The sequence below is a fragment of the Hemitrygon akajei genome, chromosome 7 (assembly GCF_048418815.1).
Source record: "Hemitrygon akajei chromosome 7, sHemAka1.3, whole genome shotgun sequence".
Lineage (NCBI taxonomy): Eukaryota > Metazoa > Chordata > Chondrichthyes > Myliobatiformes > Dasyatidae > Hemitrygon > Hemitrygon akajei.
The window spans coordinates 121,115,679-121,141,727 of NC_133130.1; the positions used below are offsets into that span (position 1 = coordinate 121,115,679).

The window sequence follows — 26,049 nt, forward strand, 5'->3', positions numbered from 1 at the left end:
GTGTGTGAGGGGGGAATAAAACAAACCCAGGATACATGGTCTGTAGTGGCCAGGGATAAGCAACCTTCTCTCAGTATCTCAAGTGTAATAAACCTTTATATAGTTCTGCTGGTGTGCAAAACTCATTCTTAGGAAATGAACTTTTCATTTTATAATTATTAACACTCCTATAAACGTGACATAGCTTCTCTCAGTATCTCAAGTACTGTATATTAAACCTTTATACGGTTTTGCTGATGTGCAAAACTCATTCTTAGGAAATGAACTTTTTATTTTATAATTGTTAACACTCCTATGAAAGTGACATAGCTTCTCTCAGTATCTCAAGTGTAATAAACCTTTATATAGTTCTGCTGGTGTGCAAAACTCATTCTTAGGAAATGAACTTTTTATTTTATAATTGTTAACATACCTACGAAAGTGACATAGCTTTCTGCAGAGCACAGTCTTTTTATCATGTACTGAAGTTACTTATAACAAAAACAAAGGAATTTTGGTCTGATCCTGAAAGTCCAGCCTCCCTTCCATGGACTTATGTCAGGACATATAGCTCAACACATCACAGAAACCAGCCTCTCTTTCGTGGACTCTATCTATAGTTCTTGCTATCTTGGAAAAGTGGCCAATAAAATCACAAACCCCACCTTCCAGAACATTTCTTCTGCTACCCCATTCCTCCCCCACCCCCACAACACTTTGCTTGGGCAGAAGGTAGACTCTGTAGCCATTTCATTAGGTACACCTACACATTCGTTCGTTAATACAAATATTTAATCAGTCAATCATGTGGCAGCAACTCAATTGATAAAAACATGCAGACATGGTCAAGAGGTTCAGTTGTTGTTCAGACCAAACATCAGAACGGGGAAGAAATGTGACTGACGTGACTTTGACAGATTGTTGGTGCCAGACAGGGTGGTTTGTGAAGCTCAGGAACTGCTAATCTTTTGTGAGTTTCATGTACAGCAGTCTCTAGAGTTTACAGAGAAAAGCAAAGAGGTCTAGTGAATAGCAGTTTTGTACGTGAAAACATCTTGTTAATGAGAGACGTCAGAGGAGAACGGCCAGACTGGGTTAAGCTGTAACTCTAATAACCATGTGTTGCATCAGTGGTGTGTAGAAGAGCATCTCTGAACACACATGTTGAACCTTGAAGTGGATGGGCTACAGCAGCAGAAGACCACGAACATACACTCAGTGGCCGCTTTATTAGGTATGGGAGGTTCCTGGTAAAGTAGACACTGTGTGTACAAAAGCCTGAAAACACATAGCAGGAGGCTCAAGGACCCCACTGTTATAAGACTATTGAACAGGCCTCTTGTACAATAAGATGAACTCTTGACCCTACAATCTACCCTGTTGCGACTTTGCACCTTACTGCCTGCCCTGCACTTTCTCTGTAATTGTAATTCTTTATTCTGCATTCTGTTTCTGCTTTTCCCTCAACACACAGGACCGATGAAATGATGTGTACCCGGGGCATGTGAGAGCAATGCAGGAAAATGAAGGGTTAGAAATAAGGAGGAGCTGTTCTCTTTTGTAAAGTAGATTTTAAGAACAGCAGACTCTGGAATTTTAAAATGGTAAGAGACATTTGGGAAAGACCGAGCAGGTCTGTATCTGTGGGAATAGACTCATGGACTGATTCTACACCACTGTTATAAGTCTATTGAAAGTTTCCTGAGTGTGGTAAGATGGACTCTAGGATGTTACAATCTACCTAATTTTGGCCTTGCACCGTTTTGTCTCCCAGCACCTCTCCTGGTTTCACCTTGTACTTTTTCCTCCCCTCTGCCCACCTTCTTATTCTGACTTCTCCCATTCCTTTCCTGTCCCAATGAAGAGCCTCATGCTGGAACATCGACTGTATTCACTTCCATAGATGCTGCCTGACCTCAGCATCTTGAGTGTGTTGCTTTGGAATTCCAACATCTGTAGACTTTCTTTATATTTAAAATTAGTTTACAATTTACAAAGCACTTTTGCCCTGTTCCACCGGTTTAAAGTTCAGTTTTTAAATTGAATATTAAACCAAGGGAACAGGACTCCAATGGTTTTGAATCTAACAAAGTTCTTCCAATCTTTACCATGGATGTGGCTGATACTGGCTACATTGAATCTACTCAGTGGCAGCTTTATTAGGTACACCTGCTTGTTACTGCAAATATTTAATCAGCCAATCACGTGGCAGCAACTCAATGCATAAAAACATGCAGACCTGATGGGCCAAATGGCCTAATTCTGTTTCTATATCTTAAGGTCTTATGGACGTGGTCAAGGGGTTCAGTTGTTGTTCAGGCCAAATATCAGAATGGGGAAAAAATGTGATCTAAGTGTTCAATGTTCAAAGAAAATTTATTATCTAAGTACGTACAGGCCTGTGCAAAAGTCTTAGGCACTCATGTATATCGCTTGTGTGTCTAAGACTTTTGCACGGTATTGTATTTGTCAATGTGAAATGGAGAGCAAGTTTATAAATCTGACAAGAGCAAAGGATGTTGGGAAAGGCGGGGGTGGAGCGACGCGGGAGGGGTGTGGGACAGGTGGCAGAGAAGGAGTGTTTGTTGGGGCAGGGTGTCGTGTGGCTGCAGACACACCCAGTCCTGAGACACCAGACAAGGTCATTTGAATCCAAACAATTGGTTTATTGATCATTACAGAATGTCTCTCTGTTGCTTCACTCCCCACTTCCCCTTTCCGCAACCATGATTCCCCTCTCCCTTCCTCCTTCCCACTCTCAGTCCATAATAGAGACCCATATCAGAATCAGGTTTATTATCACTCTCATGTCATGAAATTTAGTTTTTTTTGCAGCAGTACAGTGCAATATATAAAATTACTATGGTACTGTGCAAAAGTCTTAAATGCCCGAACTATATACAGTATATGTGCCTAAGATTTGTGCATGGGACTATATATGTCATCATATACTACCCTGAGATTCATTTTCTTGTGGGAATTCACAATAAAAACAAAGAAACTCAATAGAATCAATGAAAATCTGCAAACACAGACAGCCAAACAACCAATCTGCAAAAGACAAACAATTGTGCAAATGCAATAAAAAAAATGAAAATAATAGTAATAATAACAAGTCCATAATAAATATTGAGAACATGAGTTGTTAAGTCCTGAAAGGTGAGTCCATAGCTTGTAGGTACAGTTCAGACTGGTGGCTGAAGGATAATAACTGTTCCTGAACCTGGTGATGTGATGCCTGAGACTCCTGAACCTCCTTCCTGTTGGCAGCAGCAAGAAAAGAGCATGACCTTGGTGTTAGGGGTCCTACATGATGGATCTTTCTTTCCTGTGCTACTGCTCCTAGCAGATGTGCTCAATGGTGGGGAGGGCTTCACCTATGATGGGCTGACTGTATCCACTACTTTTTGTAGGATTTTCTGTTCAAGGGTGTTGTTGGGTATATACCAGGCTGTGATGCAACCAGTCAATCTACTCTCCACCAAGTTTCTCAAAGCTTTAGAGGACATGTTGAATCCTCACAAACATGGTCAGCATGGTTTCCTTAAGGGAAAATCTTGCCTGACAGATCTGTTAGAATTCTTTGAAGAAATAACAAGCAGATAGCCAAACGAGAATCAGTTGATGTTGTGTACTTGGATTTTGACAAGGTGCTACATGCTACACATGAGGCTACAAGCCCATGGTATTACTGGAATGATCCTAGCATAGATAATACAGTGGCTGATTGGAAGGAGGCAAGGAGTGGAAATAAAGGGAGCCTTTACTGACTGGCTGCCGGAGACTAGTGGTGTTCCACAGAGGTCTATGTTGGGACCGATTCATTTACATTATACGTCAATGATTTGGATGATGGAATTGATGGCTTTGTTGCAACGTTTGTAGACAACATGAAGATAGGTAGATCAGCAGGTAGTTTCGAGCAAGTAGAAAGGCTACAGAAGGACTTACCGTAGATAGATTAGGAGAATGGGCAAAGAAATGGCAGATGGAATATACAGTGGCATACAAAAGTTTGGGCATCCCAGTCTAAATTTCTGTTACTGTGAATAGTTAAGTGAGCAGAAGATGAACTGATCTCCAGAAGTCATAAGGTTAAAGATGAAATATTCTTTTCAACATTTTAAGCAAGATTAGTGTATTATTTTTGCTTTGTACAATTTTAGAGTGAGAAAAAGGAAAGGAGCGCCATGCAAAAGTTTGGATACCCCAAGAGATTTGAGCTCTCAGGTAACTCTTACAAAGGTCTCAGACCTTAATTAGCTTGTTAGGGCTATGGCTTGTTCACAGTCATTGTTAGGAAAGGCCAGGTGATGCGAATTTCAACGCTTTATACATACCCTCAAACCTTGTCCCAACAATCAGCAGCCATGGGCTCCTCTAAGCGGCTGCCTAGCACTCTGAAAATTAAAATAAATGATGCCCACAAAGCAGGAGAAGACTATAAGAAGATAGCAAAGTGTTTTCAGGTAGCCATTTCTGCAGTTTGTAATGTAATTAAGAAATGGCAGTTAACAGGAACGGTGGAGGTCAAGTTGAGGTCTGGAAGACCAAGAAAACTTTCCGAGAGAACTGCTTGTAGGATTGCTAGAAAGGCAAATCAAAACCCCCGTTTGACTGCAAAAGATCTTCAGGAAGATTTAGCAGACTCTGGAGTGGTGGTGCACTGTTTTACTGTGCAACGACACCTGCACAAAAATGACCTTCATGGAAGAATCATCAGAAGAAAACCTTCCCTGCGCCGTCACCACAAAATTCAGTGCCAGAAGTTTGCAAAGGAACATGTAAACAAGCCTGATGCATTTTGGAAACAAGTCCTGGGGACTGAAGAAGTTAAAATAGAACTTTTTGACCACAGTGAGCAAAGGTATGTTTGGAGAAAAAACAGTGCAGAATTTCATGAAAAGAACACCTCTGCAACTGTTAAGCACAGGGTGGATCGATCATGCTTTGGGCTTGTGTTGCAGCCAGTGGTACGGGGAACATTTCACTGGTAAAGGGAAGAATGAATTCAATTAAATAGCAAATTCTGGAAGCAAACATCACACCGTCTGTAAAAAAGCTGAAAATGAAAGGAGGGTGGCTTCTACAACAGGATAATGATCCTAAACACATCTCAAAATCCAAAATGGACTACCTCAAGAGGCACACGCTGAAGGTTTTGCCATGGCCCTCACAGTCCCCCGAGCTAAACATCATTGAAAATCTGTGGATAGACCTCAAAAGAGCAGTGCATGCAAGATGGCCCAAGAATCTCACAGAGCTAGAAGCTTTTTGCAGGGAAGAATAGGTGAAAATCCCCCAAATAACAATTGAAAGACTCGTAGCTGGCTACAGAAAGCGTTTACAAGCTGTGATACTTGCCAAAGGGGGTGTTACTAAGTACTGACCATGCAGGGTGCCCAAACCTTTGCTTCGGGCCCTTTTCCTTTTTTGTTATTTTGAAACTGTAAAAGATGGAAATAAAAAAGTAATTTTGTTAAATTGTTAAAGAAATGTGTCATCTTTAACTTTATGCCTTTTGGAAATCAGGTCATCTCTTACTTGCTTTTACTCGCTTACTCACTGTGACAGAAATCTTGACCAGTGGTGCCCAAACTTTTGCATGCCACTGTAGTGTCAGGAAGTGTATGGTCATGCATTTTGGTAAAAGATATGAAAGGGTTGACTATTTTCTAAATGGAGAGAAAATACAAAAAATTGAAGTGCAAAGGGATTTGGGAATCCTTGTGCTGGACTCCCTAAAGGTTAATTTGCACTTTCTGAGTCTGTGGTGTGGAAGGGCAAATGTGATGTCAGCATTCATTTCCAGAGGACTAGAATATAAAAGCAAGGATGTAGTGTTGAGACTATATAAAGCACTGGTGAGACCTTATTTGGAGTATTGTGAGCAGTTTTGGACCCCTTAGAAAGAATGTGCTGAAACTGGAGAGAGTTCAATGGAGGTTCACGAAAATGATTCCAGGATTGAAAGGCTTGTCATATGAGGAGTGTTTGATGGCTTTGGGTCTATATTCACTAGAATTCCGAAGACCTCATTGCAACCTATCAAATGGTGAAAGGCCTTGATGAGTGGATGTGGGGAGGGTGTTTCCTATGATAGGAGAGGCTTAGACTAGAGGACAGAGCCTTAGAATAGAGCGGTGTCCTTTTAGAACAGAGATGATGAGGAATTTCTTTAGCTTGTGAGCAGTGAATCTCTGAAATTTTTTGCCACAGGCAGCTGTGGAGGAATATTTAAGGCAGAGGTTGACAGATTCTTGATTGGTCAGGGCATGAAGGGATACAGGGAGAAGGCAGGAGAGAAAAACTGGATCAGCCATGTTGAAATGGTGGAGAAATCTTGATGGGCTAAATGTCCTAATTCTGCTCCTATACCTTATGGTATGAGAAAGTAGAGGTGCTCCCCAGCCTTTTTTGAAATTACACGTATGTGCTGGCCCAGGACAGATCCTCTGAAATGTTACTGACCCTCTTCACCTCTGATCCCCGATGAGTGCTGGCTCATGGACCTCCAGCTTCCTCCTCCTATAGTCAGTAATCAGCTCTCTGTGTTACTGTTGAGTGAGAGTTTATTGGGACACCCTTCAGCCAGATTTTCATTCTCCCTCCTATGTACTGATGTATTACCACCTTTGATTTGGCCAATGATAATGGTGTCATCAGCAAACTTGAATGTGGGCATTGGAGCTATGCTTAGCCTCACAGTCTAAAGTGTATAGTGCAGGGGGCTAAGCACACAGCCATGTGGTGCACCTGTGCTGATGAAAATCATGGAGGAGATGTTGCTGCCAATCCAATCTGGGGTTACATGTGAGGAAATTGAGGATCTAATTGCACAAGGTTGTATTGAGGGCAAGGTATTGAAGCTTATTGATTGGTTTTGAGGGGATGATGTTATTGAATGGTAAGCTGGTCAATAAAGATCATCCTGATATATGCATCTTTGTTGTCCAGATGGTTCAGGGTTAGTGAGGAACCTATGAAATCGCATCTACTGTGGACCTGTTGCTCTGCTAGGCAAATTGGAATGGATCTAAGTCACTCCTCAGGCAGGAGTTGATATCTTCCATCACCAACCTCTCAAAACACTTCATCACTGTGCATGTAATGGCTACCGGATAATAGTAATTGAGGCAGCTCACCAGGTTCTTCTTGTGCACCGGTATAATTGAAGCCGGTCTGATGCAAGTGGCTACCTCAGACTGCTAAAGTGAGAGGTTGAAGAAATCAGTGAACAGTCCAGCCAGCTGGTTTAGCATATCAGTACTTGGCCCAGTACACACCGTATGGGCTGGATACTTCTTATGGATTCATCCTCCTGAAGGATGCTCTCATGCCAACCTCAGAGATTGAAATAGTAGGGTTGTCGGGGCTTGTGGGAATTTGTGAAGGTTCCTCCATGATTTGACAGTCAGAGTGGACATGTCCTGTTGAATGACCTTGGAGTGATTACTGGTGCCAGATTGGGTGGTTTGAATGTGTTAGAAACTACTGATCTCCTGGGATTTTCAAGCTCAACTGTCTCTAGAGTTCAGGATCAGAATCAGGTTTAGTATCGCAGGCATATTTCGTGAAATTTGTTGTTTGAGTTTACAGAGGGTGGTGCAAAAACTAAATAAAACATCCAGTGAGTGGCAGTTCTGTGGGCAAAAGTGCTTTGGTAATGAGAGCAGGTAGAAAGGAATGGCCAGGCTGGTTCAAGCTGACAGGAAGGTGACAGTAACTCAAATAGCTACGCGTTACAACAGTGGTGTGCAAAAGAGCATCTCTGAATGCACAACGTGTTGAACCTTGAAGTGGATGAGCTGCAGCAGCAGAAGACCATGAACATACACTCAGTAGCCACTATATTAGGTATAGGAGGTAGCAAAGTGACCACTGAGCATGTAACCGGGATAAATTCTGCATAATTATTCACAAAGCATGCTGAGTGCCCCAGTAAACACTCCGTCCACCACACAGCCCAAGTAAAATGAATCCACTGTGTCATTGGACTTGGAATTGGTGGGATTGACTCTGATCACATTAGCTCTTCCTTTTGCCCACATTCCTCTTATAACAGCAGAGAGTTTTATCATCTATAAAGTGTTGTGATGCAACTCAAAGGTGCAATTGTGGATATGATCACAGTTGCAGAGAGGGACTGGGCAAAGTGGGTTTAATCTGGTAGAGATGTTTTGATGGGCTTTTGCTAAAATATGGCAAATGGGTACTGGAGATGAGAACTTATGAAATGAAAATGGGAAGGCTCTCACCAATCTGTCCCAGTATTGTAGTCAAGAAAGCCAAGAATTTCAGCCTGGCTGCTAATTATTAGAATGTAGAACAGGTGACATAGAAAGGCACACACTCAGCAATTCAGAAACAGCTTCTTTCTCACTGTCATCTGATTTCTGAATGGACATTGAACTCATGAACACTATTTCGCCTTTTTTTCCCTCTCCTTTTGCTCTATTAATTTAATTTATATATATTTACTGTAATTCACAGTTTTAGAAACATAGAAAACCTACAGCACAATACAGGCCGTTTGGCTCACAAAGCTGTGCCAAACATGCCCTTACTTTAGAAATTACTTAGGGTTACCCACAGCCCTCTATTTTTCTAAGCTCCATGAGTCTCTTAAAAGACTCTATCATATTGCCTTCACTGTCATCACCAGCAGCCTATTCCATACACTCACCACTCTCTGCGTAAAAAAAAAACTTACCCCTGACCCTCTCTGTACCTACTTCCAGGCACCTTAAAACTGTGCCCTCAGCCATTTCAGCCCTGGGAAAAAAACCTCTGACTGTCAGAGGCTTTTTTTTCTCTATTTTTATGTATTCCATTGTACTGCTGCCACAAAGATAACAAATTTCATGACATTTGCTGGTGATATTAAACCTGATTCTGATTACAGGCCTTTCAGCCCAGGATATTGTATTGATTTTTAACTCACCCTTCTGTCTCGTAGCTCACCACGACAATGTATTACAGTTGGGGTCGTTCGGGAGTTTGGAGTTCAATTTTGGTGTCAGAATAAAGTGGTGTCCTTAAAATGGAGGTGAGGAGGAATTTCTCTGGCCGGAGGTGGTGAATCGCTGGAATTCATTCCCACAAACTGTGTTTGGGATATGGGGAAAAGGCAGGAGATTGGGGCTGATTTCATATGGGATTTCATAATCACCCATTATGAAATGATGGAGCAGGCTTCGATGGACCAAGTGGCCTAATTCTGCTCCTATATCCTATGGTCTTATGATTCCCCTCTCCCTGCCCCCTTCACATTCTCAGTCCACAGTAGAGACCCATGTCAGAATCAGGTTTATCATCACTCACATATGTCATGAAAATTTTTTTTGTGGCAGCAATACAGTGCAATACATAAAATTACTATAGTACCATGCAAAAGTCTTAGGTACCAAGTGTGTCTGTGTGCCTAAGACTTTCGCACAGTTCTGTAGACTGAAAGATTTCATGATAATTCAGCATTATGAAGGACCCCACGCACCCCTCATACAAACTCTTCTCCCTCCTGCCGTCTGGGAAAAGGCACCGAAGCATTTGGGCTCTCACGACCAGACTATGTAACTGTTTCTTCCCCCAAGCCATCAGACTCCTCAATACCCAAAGCCTGGACTGACACCAACTTACTGCCATCTACTGTGCCTATTGTCTTGTTTATTATTTATTGTAATGCCTGCACTGTTTTGTGTACTTTATGCAGTCCTGGGTAGGTCTGTAGTCTAGTGTAGGTTTTTTTCCTGTGTTTTTACGTAGTTCAGTGTAGTTTTTGTACTGTTTCATGTAGCACCATGGTCCTGAAAAACACTGTCTCGTTTTTACTGTGTACTGTACCAGCAGTTATGGTTGAAATGACAATAAAAAGTGACTTGACTTGATTTTGTTGTGCAAGAGGTCAGTTCAATAGAAACACAAGAGATTTTTCAAATGCTGGAGGTATTCTACAGGTTAGGCAGAATCTATGGAGGGTAATAAACAGTCAACATATCAGTCCAAGACAAAGTTGTGAAAAAGGGTCTCAGCCTGAAACGGTGGCTGTTTATTCCTCTTCATAGATGTTGTGTGATCTCTGTTCTATAGTTATTGTTTCTTGATCCTGGTGATACATGCTTTCAGGCTTTGAGATTCTTATTTTGACTAACTTGTTGAGATAAGACTGCCGTTGCTGGAAAAAACTTGTGATCCAAGATCCAAGATCCAAGATGGCGGCGCGACGCAGCTTGCAGCGGCCACTCCGGAGCTGATTATCTGTTATTTGTGAAGTGGGGTGCCATGTGCAATCATAATCGATTGAAAATGGACGTGGGAGCATGGAGGAACATTGGGAAATCTCCAGGAAGACCTTCTTCGTTGCTGCTGCTGCTGTGAGGTCCGGGACTCTGCTGGGAAGAACAGGCCCCCAGTCCTCGGGGTTGCATTGCCGATGGCAATTGGTGGGGCTCGGCAGAGGATGGTGCTCGGAGAAGCTGTGCCGGAGGGGATGGTCGTTGACTCGGAGGTTCGACGGACTCGGAGTCCGCTGCGGTCAGGTTGCTTTGGTTGTGTGCTGCGTCTATGAGGCTGGGTTCGACGGAGCTTTCATTGTGTGCTGCGTCTGCAAGGCTGAGTTGGGTGGCGCCGTGGAAGTCCATAGCGGGGATATTCTCTTCTGCCGCTGGCGTGAGATGGCGAGTCTGTTGGGACCCTGGGGGCTTGTGGAAACTGTGTGGTGATTTCTTTTGAACTTATAGTCCTTTAACATCTTTGGACTATTTTTACTGTGCCCATGGTCTGTTTTTTTATCAATTATGCTATTGTTTGCACTGTTGTAACTATATGTTGTAAGTTTTGTGCAGGTCTTGTAGCTTTAGTTTTTGGTCTTGTTTTGAATGGTGGATTTGGAGCTCCTTTCCGGGGAACGCGCTAAGATGATAGCGTGATATTAATACGCAGCAGCCTCTCCGGACTCTGGATTGGGGATTGCCAAACGTTATGTGGATTTTCTGGTGTAGTCTGTTTTGTCACATGCTTTTGTGATATCATTCTGGAGGAACGTTGTCTCATTTTTAAACTGCATTGCATTTGTGGTTTCTAAATGACAATAAACTGAATCTGAATCTGAATTGTTCCCCATTTTTTACTAAGGGCCTCTGACGTCTGTCTCTCTGGACATCCTTCCTGACTTGGGGTCAGAAGAAACTACAGATGCTAGAATCCGGAGCATCACAAACAAAAAGCTGGAGGAACCCAATAAGTCAGGAACCTCCAGAGATGCTCCCCTCCTTGACTGAACTCCTCAAACATTTTCTATGTTGCCCCTTCCTGACCTGCGGAATTTTCTGGATTCTGGGCTCGATAGAAGGCGAGTGGAAGGAAGTAACATTTATCGGAGTGTCATAAGCCATCTGGCTTGTGATTGTGAAGTGTTACAGAGGCAGATTAAATAATTCCTGTAATTCAAAGCTTGCAGTTTAGTTGTAACATGTGAAAAGGCGTTACGCCATGCCAGCTACCTCACCATGAAAATGACGAATAATGTCGCCCCAATCCAGGAGAAGATTTGTGCTGCATTCTTTTTCCTTTCAGAGAGGAATTTTACACATTTATCAGTCTGCTAGTTTATGTGGTAGTTTTCGGTTTGGATAACTCAATGTAAAACACCAAGTAAACTTCTCATTTGGATTACTTGGATTAAAATCTGATAGCTCTCAAAGTGTAAGCAGTGCTTTATAGTTTATGTAGTTTAGTGGCATTGATTTGATCCAGATTTTGAGTTAGTTCCCAAATGCAGGCATCAGGTATATAACTGAAGAAAACCTACGGACTAATGGAGACAGTTCCGTCTATGATGTTTATTTATTGAGACAGCGCAGGATAGGCCCATCCAGTGCTTCGATCAGCACCGCCCAGTAATCCCCAATTTAATCCAGGCCTAATCATGAGAAAATTTACAATGATCATTTTAACCTACTAACTAGCTCTTCACCTTGTACTTCTTCCTCTTCTCCCTCCACCATTTTACACTGACTTCTCCCCTTCCTTTCCAGTCCTGATGAAGGGTCTCGGCCCGAAACGTCGACTGTTTATTCATTTCCATAGATACTGCCTGATTTGCTGAGTTCCTTCAGCATTTTGTTTGTGTTATTTTGGCTTTCCAGCATCTGCAGATTTTCACGTCTTTGGACTGTTGGAGGAAAGAGGATCACCCGGAGAAAACCCATGCATTCCACAAGGAGGATGTACAAACTCCTTACAGAGGACGCTGGGACTGAACTCCTAAATCCAATGTCCCAAGCTGCAATAATTTTACACTAACCACTAAAATAGGTTGATTTTCCAATTTATAAACAGAAGAAATTCTGCAGATGCTGGAAATCCAGAGTAACACATACAGAATGCTGGAGGAACTCAGCGGGTCAGGCAGCATCTATGGTGAGGAATAAAGAGTTGATTTTTTGGAATATTTTTTTGAAACTCTCCAGTTTTCCCCCACTGCACTACTTTTGTCACATAATTCAGCAAATTAAAGTATAATTTATTATCAAAGTGTATATACACTCAGAGGCCTCTTTATTAGGTACAGCAATGGAACCCGGTGTGGACTTCTGCTACTGTAGCCTATCTACTCAGGGTTTGATGTGTTGTACATCTTCTGCACACCACTGAATTTAAGGTGAGATGGGGGGGCGGGGGGGGTTAATAAAAAGGAGATGTGAGGGGCAAGTTTTTTGACACAGAGTGCTAAGCACTAGGAATGTGCTGCCTGGGGTGCTGATAGAGACAGAATCAGTAAGGAATTTTAAGAGACATTTCAATAGACAGACGAATGCGAGGGAAATGGAAGGAGATGGATATTGTGCAAGTAGAAGAGATTAGTCTAGTTTGCCGGTTAATTATTAATTGATTGGTTCAGCACATTATTGTTGTCTGAGGACCTGCTCCTGTGCTGTGTTGGTCTGTGTTCTATGTTCTGTTGAAATATTGAATACTATTTATTACTCTCGACAACAAATTTTTTCAAAAGTGTTGCTTCCTCAGAATTGTTCTTTGATAATGACAGGTCGCTTGAAGCTGAACACAAATATGATTTCAGACTACTTGTATCACATAAGAATTTGGAGAAGCAAGAAGTTAGCCTTTATTGAATATAATGCATTTAATTGCATGATGGTGCTGATGCTTTGCAATAGTTCAACTCAGCTGAAAATGTTTTGTTGTTGATTTTCTTTTGTACTCAACATCTAAAGTTTCTCATTTAAGTGTCCAACGATAATCAGCCAACATTGATAAATTCTAGTTGCCCTGATACTATTTACCCATGACCACAATGTCCTGGTGAAAACTTTCACCATGATCATTGCTGACAGCGCCAAGATTTGCAGGGAAGCAGTCTAAATGGGAATGTAGAATATGAATCCTTAGTGACATGTTGCACTTCATGGTTTTCAATCAACCAGCTGCACGTAGTTTGATGCTCTGTAGTTGCCAAGAAAATTTTCAGTAACATCCTTGAATGCCTTCCATGTGATTTTCTCTGGTCCCACTAGAAGTTCTTTGTATTCTTTGATTTGAGGACCAATAAGTATGCCTTCCTTAATCTTGGCATCAGTAAATCTAACTAGAATTATGAATTCAAATAACAAATACCGGTTATTTTTTTTAATGGTGCATGATAGGGAAATTTCATGGTGATTTTCATGATCAGCAGCCCAAAAATCCATAAGATACACGCAAAGGCATTCTGGATGCAAAATTTTTGTTGCCGTTGTTATTAGAGCTCAGATTCAAAGTGGAAACTTTGGAACATAGTTTCATAAATAGACATTTAACATCTAGTTCCTCAGACTCCTAATGAAGCCTGAGGTACCTTCTCTGTCATTGCATCAATATGTTGGGCCCAGGATAAATCCACTGAGTTGTTGACACCCAGAACTTGCAGCAGCTCACACTTTCCACTGCTGACCCCCTTGATGACAACAGGTGTGAGATTTCCCTCCTCTTCCCCTTCCTGAATTTCCCCCATCACTTCCCTGGCTTCTGTTTTGAACCACGTATTTGGCCTTCTCTATTACTAATTGCTACCATCTCTGACCCTTTTACCTCATCCACTTCACAACTTTGACCCTTTTACCTCTTCCACTTTTCATTTGATCCCGAAATCCCAAAAATATCTCAGTCCTGAAGAAGGGTCTCGGCCCGAAATTCGACTGTTTGCTCTTCCTCATAGATATTGCCTGACTCCAGCATTTTGTGTGTGTTGCTTTGGATTTCCAGCATCTGCAGATTTTCTTGTGTTAGTCATATGTTGACATGTATATACGTTGATAATAAATTGACTTTGACTTTGAGGTGTCGCAACACCACCAAATGGGTACTTGTTGCCTGGCCTGGGGAGGTAAGGATCACCATGGGCCACACAAAGGCCAAAGCCACAGCAGTAATCTCTTTTCCTTGAAGAACGTCCGAGGTATTTTGGGCTTCAGAAAACAGTATTTTTTGTTCCCTGCAAACCCACAAATTGCTGTGTTTATTTGTTTAGATTTTCACTGTGTAGCCTTGGTAAGATTTGTACCAGTGAGTTCAAGGTTGCTAGACCTGATCCATAACTGCACGTCTACAGCGTACAATACTGTATTTGTGAAAGTGGAGCGGAGAGTGAGTTTCTAAATCTAGCAGGGGCTAAGGATCTTGGGAATGGTGAGGTTGGAACGCCTTAGGGAGGAGTGTGGGACAGGTGGCAGAGAAGGAGTGCCAAGGTGGGTGGGGAAATGGCACGGGTGCAGACACACCCAACCTTAAGGTTACTTGATTCCAAGCAGTTGGTTTATTGATCATTACAGAATGTTTCTCTGGTGCTTCCTGCTCCCTCCCATCTCCCTTCTCCTTTTCCCAACCACGATTCCTCTCCCTGACCCCTTCCCACTCTCAGTCCACAATAGAGACTCATTTCAGAATCAGGTTTATCATCACTCACATAGGTATGAAGTTTGTTTTTTTTTTGCACAAGCAATACAGTGTAATACATCAAATTACTACAGTACTGTGCAAAAGTCTTTAGTCTCCCGAGCTATAAATGTGTGCCTACAGCTTTTGCACATAACTGTATGTCAATGTTTGCATGCTATGCCAAGACAAGTACCGTAGATTCCGGACTACAGAGCGCACCTGATTAAAAGCCGCTGGCTCTAATTTTAGAAAGAAAATCAATTTTTTACTTGTACAGGCCGCACCGGATTTTTGGCCGCAGGTGTCCCACGTTGTAATATGAGATATTTACACAGAAAGATATTACACGTGAGGATTTTTTAACTTTTAATTAAATCCATATGGTAACATAAACAAATACATATTGCAAATGCTTTTTTTCGAACCGTGCCTGTAACGCGGCTACTTTTAAATATACGTTGCGTATACTTTTTTACTGAACAACATTCCAATATCTCCTAACGACTGGTAAAAAATATATATACTGCAGCCTACCAGGAAAAGTTATTGATCGCCTTTAACTTAAAAGCAGCGTTTTGGCTCCGCCGCTCGCCCCCCGCCTTCCCGTTTATCGCAAACCGGTATTTTTCCCACAAGACGCGGCGAAACCGGGTGTGACGTCATAGCATCCCGCGATGTAGTACAGAAAACAAATATAGTTAAAACTCTTCTAACTTTAACTAGAAAATGAATTACTAAGCGAAAATATTATAAACTAAATAACTGCCATAAAGGCAGCACAATGCTTTTCTTCGAGTGTTTTCCATGTTGATGAGGGTGAGTACAAATGACTGATTTACAATAATTTAATTGTGAAAGTGCGCTTGATTTATCGTACAATTTCATTGGACCTCTGTGAACTACTCATCAATTTTATTGGTCTACTGTTACGAGGCAAAATGTTTTTGGCGGCATGAAAAAAAATAATGCATTAGCCGCACCGTATTAAAGGCCGCAGAGTTCAAAGCTGTTCAAAATGTGGGAAAAAAGTAGCGGCTTAAAATCCGGAATCTACGGTACTTCCTTCTGTTGTGCTTGGAGATTCTGGCAAAAGCATTCACTGGTAGCGGAAGTCTATCAGCAGCTTTTACTCTCAGTGGATGTCACGTGGGACATTGTCTTCATCCCCGTGACTGGCTTTGGAAGAGAAGAGTGCTGTTAGTCAGTCTTTGTCCTGAGGTGTGAATGATTTGTATGTCCAGGAGCGACAAGTCTATTTCTGTTCATTAATCCATTTGAGATGCTGCCAGGTTCTTCGTGTATTGCTCATCAGTACAGATCTCGTGAATGTTCTCTCTCATGCCAGCTTTGCCTGGAAAAATCATTTAAACAAGATCGTGCAGATTTGTGGCTTGTGGGTTTTAATGCAAATGGTCAGTTTGACTTCCTTGGCATTGGTGAAGTGGATTATCTCAGGAAAGGAGCGAAAGTTGTAGCCAAGCAATTACGTTATTCAGCTGCTTGTCCCAATGTTGATCAGAATGTAGTGTTACTGTTTTATCTAATATGCTGGGAAAGCTTTCTTTAATATAGATTATTTGTGAGCTTTCGGAGCAAACTCTCCTTGTGCTGCTTTGTTGAGATATAACATAAAATCCAATTGTGGACGATTTCAGAGAACCTGAGAAACCACAAAGTTTCTACTTGTTCTGAGAAAAGCTTGCATTGATATAGCACCTTTCATTTCCTCTGGGTTCCCAAAGTGAGCAATCAAGAATATTTTTGGAAGCAAATGTTCTACACAACCAAAGCAATGCCCTTGAATGGAAAATCGTACAGACAGTAGTGGATACGGCCCAGTCTGTCATGGGTAAAGCCCTCCCCAACACTGAGAACATCTATATGAAATGATGCCACAGGAAAGCAGCAACCATCATCAGGGACCCCCACCACCTAGGAATCATTCCAACAGGTTCAGGAACAGTTATTACCCTTCAACCATCAGGCTGTTGAATGAAAGCAGATAACTTCACTCAACTTCACTTGCCCCATCATTGAAATGTTCCTACATCCTATTGACTCACTTTCAAGGACTCTTCATCTCGTGTTCTTGATATTTATTGAGAGATAGAGCAGAAAAGGCCCTTCTGGCCATTCAAGCCTCACCGCTGACCAATGCACTGAGTTAACCCCAGCCTAATCTCAGGACAATATACAATGACCAATTAAACTACCAACCGGTACGTCTTTGGATCGTGGAAGGAAACCAGAGCACCCGGAGCAAACTGCAGAGACATGGGGAGAATATACAGATTCCTATTAGGCAGCAACAGGAATTCAACCCAGGTCAGTAATACAGTAAAGCGTTGTGCTATCCACTACACTACCGTGTGATGGGAATTGAACCCGGGTCACTGGTACAGTAAAGTGTTGTGCTAACCACTACACTACCGTGCAATGGGAATTGAACCCGGGTCACTGGTACTGTAAAGCATTGTGCTAACCACTGCACTACCGTGTGATGGGAATTGAACCCGGGTCACCGGTACTGTAAAGTGTTGTGCTAACCACTACACTACCGTGTGATGGGAATTGAACCCGGGTCACTGGTACAGTAAAGTGTTGTGCTAACCACTACACTACCGTGCAATGGGAATTGAACCCGGGTCACTGGTACTGTAAAGCATTGTGCTAACCACTGCACTACCGTGTGATGGGAATTGAACCCAGGTCGCTCGTACTGTAAAGCGTTATGCTAACCAGTAAACTACCGTGTGATGGGAATTGACCCCGGGTCACTGCTACTGTAAAATGTTGTGCTAACTACTACAGTGCCGTGAAAATAAATTTCAACTCCTTCTAAGAAAAGCATGCATTTATATAGCACCTTTATACATCCTCTGGATGTCCCTGCACTAAAGTATAGTCCACGAACCCCTTGCTTAATGGTATTGGTCCACTGGCATAAGAATGGTTGGGAACTTCTGGTATAGTCTGAAAGGAATCTTAATGTATTAGCAGGCTTCTCATATAGCATATAAAGGCAAACTACATTCCCTGTTTATTACAGAGGTTGATCAAAGAAGGTTGTATTTTTTAAAAAAAGTGACTAGCACTCTCGTCTGACTTTACTGTGCTCTGATGGAAGGAAATGGCTTTGTTATTCTTTACTCAGCTGCTGACTGACCAGATGGTTGATTAGTCCAGCAATACACACTAAATGCAGGAGGAACTCAGCAGGTCAGGCTGAAGATGAATAAACAGATTATTCCAGCATCTTCTGTTTCTATTGCATTGCATGTCTCACTTTAATCTGTCAAAACTGGACCATCAGGACAAGATGAATCTCGGAGTTAGTTGTACACTGCAAACGTACTTACCTTGAGCCTTGAACCTGGCCCTGGGAGAAAATGGAAGCCTGGAAACTTAATCCAGTGTCTGAGAAAAGATCCGTTCAAATAAGCAAATATGTGCCATTTTGGCTTTGGTGGAAAAATGCTCAGTTCCAAGGTCCAGGTGATATTTTTGATAGAGTTTCTCTGCAAATCCATTGCTGCAAACACTCGGCAGGTCAGGCAGTATCAGTGATGAAAGAATGATGTTAAAATTTCAGATCTGTTGATGTTTCTGTAGGACTCGATCATCAACAGCATTTTGCTTTCTAGACTGGGTCCCTCCCAAATTCTGTCTGAAAAAGTTGGTCCTGCAGTCAGGAAGGTGAGCTGGTAGCTCCCATCTCCTCTCCCAAAAATGTTGGTTCTTCCTCCAAATACCAAGCAGATCCAAGTCATTATTTCGATCTTAAATGAAAAAACTTCACCAGATAAATCTGGGTGAATATTGGGAGGAGTGAGAAGGAACTGATGCAGTGAAGGGAGAGCACCTGAAGAGCTGTTGACGTGTGGTGTAATTCCTCAATAGGGGGTCAAAAGAATTGTGCAGTTTAACCCTTGGACGCAAGCATGACAACCATGTTCTGTGTTTATCTTGTGATTTGTAAATCTGTGTCAGGAAATTGGAGAGGGTTCAAAGGAGGTTCATGAAAGTGATTCCAGGATTGAAAGGCTTATCATATGAGGAGTGTTTGATGCTCTGGGCCTGTACTCACTGGAATTCAGATGAATGGGGGTGGAGGGGGGTGTGGATCTCATTGAAACCTATCGAATGTTGAAAGGACTTGTTAGATGGATGTGAAGATGATGTTTCCTATGGTAGGGGAATCTAAGACCAGAGAATACAGCCTCAGAGAAGAGAGACATCCTTTTAGAATGGACGTATGGGGGAATTTCTTTAGCCAGAGAATGGTGAATCTCTGGAATTCATTGCCACAGGCAGCTGGCTGAGTCTATAACCTTCTGCACCCTCTTGCATTGAACTTCCGTACCAGACAGTGATGCAACCAGTCAGAATGCTCTCCACCATAGATCTGTAGAAGTTTGTAAGAGTCTTTGGTGACATACCAAATTTCACTAATCTTCTAAGAAATTAGAGTCACTGGCATGTCTTTTTCATAATTGCATCAATGTGTTGAGCCCAGAATAGATCAGAACCTTTCTAATGGTCTGTGTGTGTGTATATCTATCTTCCTGTCTCTCTTTCAAATGGTTGAATCAAACACAACTCAACCATAAAAGTGATGATCCGAGTGTGTGCTATTGCAGTCTGTGTTGATTAATTGAGTGACTTTCACAGACCAAAAATGTAATCATTTTCCATCTATATGACAATTTCTTTTGCTGCAGGGTCAGATCATGTTCCATTCCTTTCTTCTTTAATACTACTACTTTTGCACGTACCCGTTCTCAAGATTTTCCAAACGTAGTTATCAGTACATTTTTATATTGTAACTTCTAATTAACCAATTAGCGATCTAATATTCAATGGAACCAATTCCCCTCTACCTACACAGAGCAGGTAAACAGCCATCCCTTATGAAGTCAGTGCCTTGTCAATTCCAGTCAGTCCCCCTCAACATAAAAAATATACCGTCCACTCTGCCATCCTGCGCTGGGATAATTTCAAGTCTCAAATTGCTGAAGTATTTTGGAAGAGGATGTTATTCCATGCGTTTCAAACAGACTAAGAAAGAAATAACTTCATATAGTATAGGATCAGAATAGTTTGCTCCACAATTCAGTCATGACTGATTATTTTCAGTCTCATTCTCTTGCTTTTTTTCCATAACCCTTAAGCCCCCAACTAATCAAGAACCTATCAGTCTCTGCCTTAAGTACATCCAGTGACTTGGCCTCCACAGTCCTCAGTGGCAATGAATTCCACAGATTCACCAGTTTCAGAAGAAATTCCTCCTCATCTCAGCTATGAAGGGACTTCTCTTCATTCTGAGGCTGTGCCCTTACATTCTAGACTCTCTAACTGATGGGAGCATCTTCCATCTTCTCCAGGTCAACAAGGAACATTGTGTCGTTTGGCAGGGTACATGTGTACTGTTGGATGACAATTAACTTGAACTTGAACTCTGCTCACGCCATTCAGTCCAGAAGAGCAGAGAGAATAGATCTTTCAGCCTTATCTCTGGCAGGCCATAATAAGATGGGAGTGCACTCTTTTTTGGGTGGCAGTGGAGATGCATCTCTACCAACGGAGGTGTAAGGCGCTTCTTCCCTCCACTAGCCTTGGGCAAGGTGTAGCACCTGCTTAGCTCCTTTACCCCCTCCCCCCTTCCTGATCAGGGTCACCTGAAGCTATGGGAGCAGAAGGTGGATGGTGATATGAGCAGCTGGTGCAGATCACAAGTCCTGGTTGTGTGACCACTGATGCCAGGCAGACAATCTCTGAAGAGTATTGATAATGGCTGGGGGTCACCCATCTTGCCCAGAAGAAAGCAATGGTATACCACTTCTGTAGAAAAATTTGTCCAAGAACAAACTTGGTCAAAGACCATGATCACCATGTCATATGATGCGGCAGATAATGATTATGTCATACGACGTGGCACATATAGATGATGACAATGCATTCATTTGGATGTTTAACACACACACAGAACGCTGGAGGAACTCAGCAGGTCAGGCAGCATCTATGGTGAGGAATAGGCAGCCGAAGTTTCAGGTTGAGACCCCTTATCAGGGTGCTTTGTTTTGGTGTCTCAGCTGAATTTCCATGTGCCCCTGATGCATGAACTCTAGGTCCACAGTGATAATCCAGATGCTCCACTTTGGAGTAGTCATGGTGTAAGGATTCTCAGAGGTTGGTTGGAATGCTGCAATTTTTTATAGTTATAGAGAACTACAGCACATAAGCAGACCCTTTGGTCCATCTAGTCCATGCTAAATTGTTATTATGCTTCATCCCATCAACCTGCACCTGGACCATTATCCTCCACAACCGTCCCATCCATTTACTTATCCAAACTTCTCTTAAATGTTGAAGTTGAAATTGAAATTGCATGCACCACTTTCACTGGCAGCTCATTCCACACTCTCACCATGCTCTGATTGAAGAATTTTCCCTTCATGTTCCCTTTAAACATTTCACCTTTCACCCTTAACCCATGACCTCTAGTCCTAACCTCAGTGGAGAAAAACTGCATGCATTTACCTTGTCTATACCCCTCAACCCTTTCTCTTTCAAATCTCCCTCATCCTCCTGCAACTCTGGGAAATAAAATTCTAATCTATTCAACGGTTCCCTATTACTCACGTACTCAACTCCTGGCAACATCCTTGTAAATTTTCTCTTTCAATCTTATTTGATAGAGGTGTACAAAATTATGAGGGGTTAGATAGGTTAAATTTGGCAGGCTTTTTTGACTGAGGTTGGGTGGGACTACAACTAGAAGTCATGGGTTAAGGGCGAAAGTTGAAATGTTTAAGGGGAACATGAGGGGAAACTTATTCACTCAGAGGTTGGTGAGAGTGTTGAATGAGCTGCCAGCACAAGTGGTGCGTACGAGCACAATTTCAAAGTTTAAGAAAAGTTTGGATAGGTACGTGGATGGTAGGGGTATGGAGGGCTGTGGTCCGGGTGTAGGTCGATGGGAGTAGCCAGTTTAAATTGTTTAGCATGGACTAGATGGACCAAAGGGCATGTTTCTGTGCTGTACATTTCTAGACACTAGAATACTATAGCACAGTACAGGCCCTTCAGCCCTCAATGTTGTGCCAACCTATATATTCCTAAAAAAAAGTACTAAACCCACACTACCCTGTAACCCTCTGTTTTTCTTTCATCCATGTGCATGTCCAAGAGGCTCTTAAATAACCCTAATGTTTTAGCCTCCACCACCATCCCTGGCAAGTCATTCCAGGCACCCACATCCCTCTCTGTAAATCATTTTACACAGTACATCAGTAAGTTATTTTCTGTGAGAATAACTTACTGATATCTTTCCTGCAGGCAGGTGAGCACAACAGCAATGAGAATATCCTTGAATGGATTCCTGATTCAGTAATCTCTGAGGTAGTAGAATGGTTCATCCTTGATGACATTGTCCTTCTTCTGACTTACCCTTCCATAAAATTACTTGTGTGGTGGAATAATAGCAAATCTTTCAGGTTCAAGATTATTGTCATCTGACTGTACGTACATACAATGAAATAAAACAACGTTCCTCTGGACCACGGTGCAGCCACAAAACATGTATCATATCCAGCACATAAACCAAGATATTACAATAAATAAGTTAATAAAATAATTAATTCAAATTGCATGTAGTGTACAGCACAGGTAAACAGCAAGCAGCTTGCTGTCCTAGTGATGAGACCTCGGTGGTGGCAGGGTATTCATCAGTCTCACAGCCTGAGGAAAGAAGCTGTTACTCAGTCTGGCAGTCCTAGTCTTAGAGTCATAGAAAAGTGCAGCACAGAAATAGGCCCTTCTGCCCATCTAATCGGTGGTAAACCACTTGCACTTGGACCATAGCCCTCCATACCCTTACTATTCATGTACCTATCTAAACTTCTCTTAAACGTTGAAATCGAGCTCACATGCACCCCTTGTGCTGAAAGCTCGTTCCACACTCTCACCACACTCTGAGTGAAGAAGTTTCCCTTCATGTTCCCCTTAAACTTTTCACCTTTCACCCTTAATCCATAACCTCTAGTTGTAGTCCGGCACCACCTCAGTGGAAAAAAGCCTGTCTGCATTTACTTTATCTATACTTCTCCCACCCTATACAAAAATGTTGAAATCAGGCTTGCATGTACCACTTGCGCTGGCAGCTCATTCCACACTCTGACCACGCTCTGAGTGAAGGAAGTTTCCCCTCATATTCCCCTTAAACTTCTCACCTTTCACCCTTAATCCATGACCTCCAGTTATATTCCCACCCAACCTCAGTGGAAGAAGCAGCTTGCATTTACCCTATCTATATCGTTCAAAATGTTTTAGACCTCTATCAAATCTCCCTCAATCTTCTACACTCCAAGGAATAAGGTCCAAACCTATTCAGTCTTTCCTACTAACTCAGGCCCCCAGACATAGCAGTATCTTTTTAAGTTTCCTGATGGTAGTGGGTCAAAGAAATTGTAGGATTGGTGGTAGGGATCTTCAATAGGCTTTAGGCCTTCTGTATAAAACATACCTGTTGTGTCACAAATGGGGTGGGGGGGGGGGGTGTGGTAGAACCTGGTGATCCTCTCGGAGGTTTTTACTGAGTTCTGCTGTTCTTTAACACCTATAAATCCCACAGAGCAGTAGAATCTGGAGGTCTATCGGTGAATAAAGAAAAGCTCTCCTGTTTTGTTTTCAAATGCACAAGTTGTGCCATGGGACCCATTTCCATGATGTATTACTTTTGGCGAGTACTCTGTGGTTTGGTGTTTTATATTCTGTGTTTCTTGCTCGTTTCTTTTTGTCATTTGAGCGATTTGTTCTTTTTGCGCATTGAGAGTGTGATGTTTTTCTGTGAACAGATTCCATGGTTCTTCCTTGTTTTGTGTCTGTCTGCAGGGATGTCGAAACTCAGGGTTGTATACTGTGTGTGTACTTTGATAATAAATGCACTTTGAATGTATAGATAATTATGTGGGGTGGAGACAGCACAGACTGCAAGAAACTATTCCACCCCTCAGAGGGGAAAAAAACTATCATACATTCAAAGTAAGGGGTTTGAGGTTTCGAGGGGATCTGAGAGGGGACCATGTCGGTGATTAGTGCTGTTCCACAGGGATCTGTTTAGTGACTCTGCTCTTTGTGATTTGTAGAAATGACTTGAATGAGGAAGTGGACAGCTGAGTTAGTAAGTTTGCAGATGATACGATGGTCACTGGTGAGGGTAGTGTTGAAGGTTGTTGTACAGTGCAGAAGTCCAGGCACATGTATATAGACTATCTAGAATGCCAAAGATTTTTGTGTAGTACTGTAGCAATTTTATGTATTGCACTGTTGCTGCTACAGCAAAATGAACAAATTTCATAACATATGTGATTGATGATAAACACGATTCTGTTATCTTTATGTGCTTGGTGTTTTGTATGTGCTATGTGTGGTTTGTGCTGTGAGTGACTGTTGGTACAGTTGTTTGAACCTTGGTCCTGGAGTAACACTGTCTCGTTTGGTTGTACAGTATTTATGGATATTCATGTGCAGCTGAATGATGCTTGAATTGAAGTGAAATGTTCTTTGAATCTTATGGCTCTATAAATCATAAAATTATCAGCAGTCTCCAGTCTGAAGGGCTGCTTGGTAATGTAGTGGTTAGCGCAACACTTTACAGTACCAGCGACCTGGGTTCAATTCCCATCACACAGTAGAGTAGTGGTTAGCACAACGTTTTACAGTACCAGCGACCCAGGTTCAATTCCCATCGCACGGTAGTGTAGTGGTTAGCACAACACTTTACAGTACCGGTGACCCGGGTTCAATTCCCATCACACGGTAGTGTAGTGGTTAGCACAACACTTTACAGTACCAGTGACCCGGGTTCAATTCCCATCACACGGTAATGTAGTGGTTAGCACAACACTTTACAGTACCAGCGACCCAGGTTCAATTCCAATTGCATGGTAGTGTAGTGGTTAGCACAACGCTTTACAGTACCAGTGACCCGGGTTCGATTCCCATCACACGGTAGTGTAGTGGTTAGCACAACACTTTACAGTACCAGTGACCCGGGTTCAATTCCCATCACACGGTAATGTAGTGGTTAGCACAACGCTTTACAGTACCAGCGACCTGGGTTCAATTCCCATCGCACGGTAATGTAGTGATTAGCACAACACTTTACAGTACCAGCGACCTGGGTTCAATTCCCATCACACGTTAGTGTAGTGGTTAGCACAACACTTTACAGTACCAGCGACCCGGGTTCAATTCCCATCACACGGTAGTGTAGTGGTTAGCACAACACTTTACAGTGCCAGCGAGCCGGGTTCAATTCCCATCGCACAGTAGTGTAGTGGTTAACACAACACTTTACAGTGCCAGCGACCCGGGTTCAATTCCCATCGCACGGTAGTGTAGTGGTTAGCACAACGCTTTACAGTACCGGTGACCCGGGTTCAATTCCCATCGCACAGTAGTGTAGTGGTTAACACAACACTTTACAGTGCCAGCGACCCGGGTTCAATTCCCATCGCACGGTAGTGTAGTGGTTAGCACAACGCTTTACAGTACCGGTGACCCGGGTTCAATTCCCATCGCACAGTAGTGTAGTGGTTAACACAACACTTTACAGTACCAGCGACCCAGGTTCAATTCCCATCACACGGTAGTGTAGTGGTTAGCACAACACTTTACAGTACCAGCGACCCAGGTTCAATTCCCATCACACGTTAGTGTAGTGGTTAGCACAACACTTTACAGTGCCAGCGACCCAGGTTCAATTCCCATCACACGTTAGTGTAGTGGTTAGCACAACACTTTACAGTGCCAGCGAGCCGGGTTCAATTCCCATCACACGGTAGTGTAGTGGTTAACACAACACTTTACAGTGCCAGCGACCCGGGTTCAATTCCCATCGCACAGTAGTGTAATGGTTAGCACAATGCTTTAGGCCAGCGTTAAATTGGGGAGCGGGGTGGGGAAGCAGGGCAGCACAATGCAAAGGGCTGGAAGGACCTACTCCTCGCTGGATCTCAATAAATAAATGGAATGCTGACAGTACTTTTCTTCCTAGCTGCTGATAATTTCTAGACTTTTCTGTTTTTGTTTTAGATTGTTTGCTTTCAAATTATTTCCACTAGCCCTCTGCCT

General features: G+C 42.5%; 1 protein-coding gene across 6 annotated transcripts in view; it reads left to right on the top strand.

The window, feature by feature from the left end:
• hic2 (hypermethylated in cancer 2) overlaps positions 1-26,049 on the top strand; it is a 185,878-nt gene that overhangs the window by 117,924 nt on the left and 41,905 nt on the right. Inside the window, exon 2 of one of the 6 annotated variants that reach the window (XM_073051859.1) lies at positions 8,939-9,028. The exons of the other annotated variants lie outside the window; for them this stretch is intronic. The gene's annotated coding sequence lies outside the window, so the exon portion shown is untranslated. The remainder of the gene's footprint in view (positions 1-8,938; positions 9,029-26,049) is intronic. 6 annotated transcript variants of the gene reach the window in all.